Raw genomic sequence first — 2,413 nt, 5'->3', positions numbered from 1 at the left:
CCGCCTCATGAATATTCATGAGGGGCGGGGTCGTTATGATGAGGGAGTGATGAGGGAGGGGCGGCTGATTGGTCACTGCGGGCAGTCAGGGGGCGTGTGCGCACACCCGCACACACTTACACACTCATACCCACGTGCGCACACCCACACGTAGATACAAGATATTTGCACACCCACACGTACGCACCCCCGTACGCTCACACCCGCATGCACAAACATGTACACCCACACGAGCACAGACGTGGACACCCACCCGCGTGAACCCCCACACTCGCCCACATGCACATAGACACGTGTGCGCACGCACCCACACGGACTTGTACACCCAGCGGCGTGTGCACCCACATGTGCACAGACACATACACATGTATACACGCACACGTGTACACAGACACACGTACACCCACCCACATGGACCTACAGGTACAGGTACACCCAGACGTGTGCACGTCCACATGTACACACGCACAGAGACACGTGTACACACACCCACCCGTAGATATACACAGGCACCCACCCATACACACCCTCACAGGCACGCACACATGGCTGACAAAGCGTGAACTTTTCCCCAACTATTGAGTTGGTCTAATAAACAGACCACATCTCCCCAAAGGGCCTCGTCTGTGCACATGCGCACGCCCACGTGCACCTACCTGTACACAGGCACACTTACCCACCCCCCCGTTTGGTGCTGGCGGTGCGGTTGCCGCGGCTCGGGGCGGGTGTAAGGGCTGCGACGGGGGCTCGGGCGATCCCGTGCAGTCGGGTCCCCTTCTAGCATGTGCTGCGACGGCTGTTAGACGTCTGGTGCAGGCTCCAGGGACGGACGGTGTGTCGCCGCTCACGGCGTGCGATTAGCGGGGATCGTCACCTCGCACATCTCACAAGGGCTTTCGCCCGACAAGGACACTCCTCCAGAGAGAGGGCGCACGTTTGAAAGAGCCACTGGATACCGGGGGAAGAAGTGCTGCCGTGCAACAGAAAGTCCCCACGAACGCACAAGGATAGTTACGGCACCATCCTTCCCTGGGACCTGTACGGAAAAGCCTCAAACTACCGCAGCCCAGGCTAGAAGAAGACCCAATTCTTGAAGGAAGCCACCCATCCTAGCCCTTAAACACGCAGCGTCCCTCACCAACCTCATCACCAGCAGCAAACTTCCTGTGGCACAAAGCACACCGACCGGATCCCGACCGCGCCGGGGCAAGACACGTAAAACCCGCCAACACATCTCCACCGCTCCCAGAACAGCTACAAGAGAGCCGTCACCATTGCTGGGCCTTACACACGCACCTCCAGAAACGTCATACGTCGCATCCCGTGCACCGAATGCCCGGATGGAAAATACGGAGGAGACACCGAACGACAACCGCGCACCAGAATGAACGCACACTGCATCTCTCCACGACAACCCCCCCGAGGCCCTGTGCGTGCACATATCTCACAAGACAACCGCTCTCTCCGATCTCTCGGTTCTAATCCCCCACGGGAATCTGCAAAACACCTTTCGTAGACGAGCCGACGAACTTCACTTCATCAATCTGCTGGAATCAAAAAAATCATGGACTGAATATAGACACTGGATTTATGGCACATTATAACCTGCCTGCCACCCACTAGCCTCAGGCAAACTCTCTACATTTTACCAATCACCGGGTCGACACAACCCCTTTCTTGCACACCTGTTTCACACCTATTAACCCCCATCCCCTCTGATCTTCCCTGTCAGGCATTTGCATTTTCACAGACCTGCATTTTGCATAGTGGCTTCCATCGCTCCTGCTTGCACAAAACACCTATGACTTAGTGGGGCTAACGGAAACCTGGTGGGATTCGTCCCACGACTGGGCAGTACATATTGAGGGTTATAGACTGTACAGAAAGGACAGGGTGGGGAAGAAAGGGGGAGGGGTTGCGCTCTATGTCAAGGAGCAATATACATCGACCCTCATCAAGACGGAATCCAAGGATGAGGAGGTAGAAGGATTGTGGGTTAGGCCACATGGGGGGCAAGGAGAAAGGGATTTGGTGGTAGGGGTCTGCTACAGACCCCCACATCAAGGGGAAGAAAGAGATTCGGGGCTCCTGAGGCAGCTCTCGGAGACCATAAAAGCTAAAGAGGCGGTAGTCATGGGGGACCTAAACTACCCGGACATCTGCTGGGAGATGCAGACGGCAAAGTCCCACCGCTCACGCAGGTTTCTAACCTGTGTACAGGACATCATAGATAAGGGGATTTCCAGTTCATATTCAGTCAGTAGAGGGTCTTGTATTGGCAACGGGGGATGACTTGGTAGGGGACCTCCGGATCGGTAGCCATCTGGGGGTCAGTGATCACCTAATACTAGAATTCACCGTAAGACGTCGAGTGGGTAAGGTAACTAGTAGGGTGAAAGTGCTAGACTTTAGG

This window comes from Alligator sinensis, unplaced genomic scaffold (genome assembly GCF_000455745.1).
Source record: "Alligator sinensis unplaced genomic scaffold, ASM45574v1 scaffold1531_1, whole genome shotgun sequence".
Lineage (NCBI taxonomy): Eukaryota > Metazoa > Chordata > Crocodylia > Alligatoridae > Alligator > Alligator sinensis.
The sequence above is the reverse complement of the archived record's forward strand: the minus strand, read 5'-3'. Positions refer to the sequence as shown.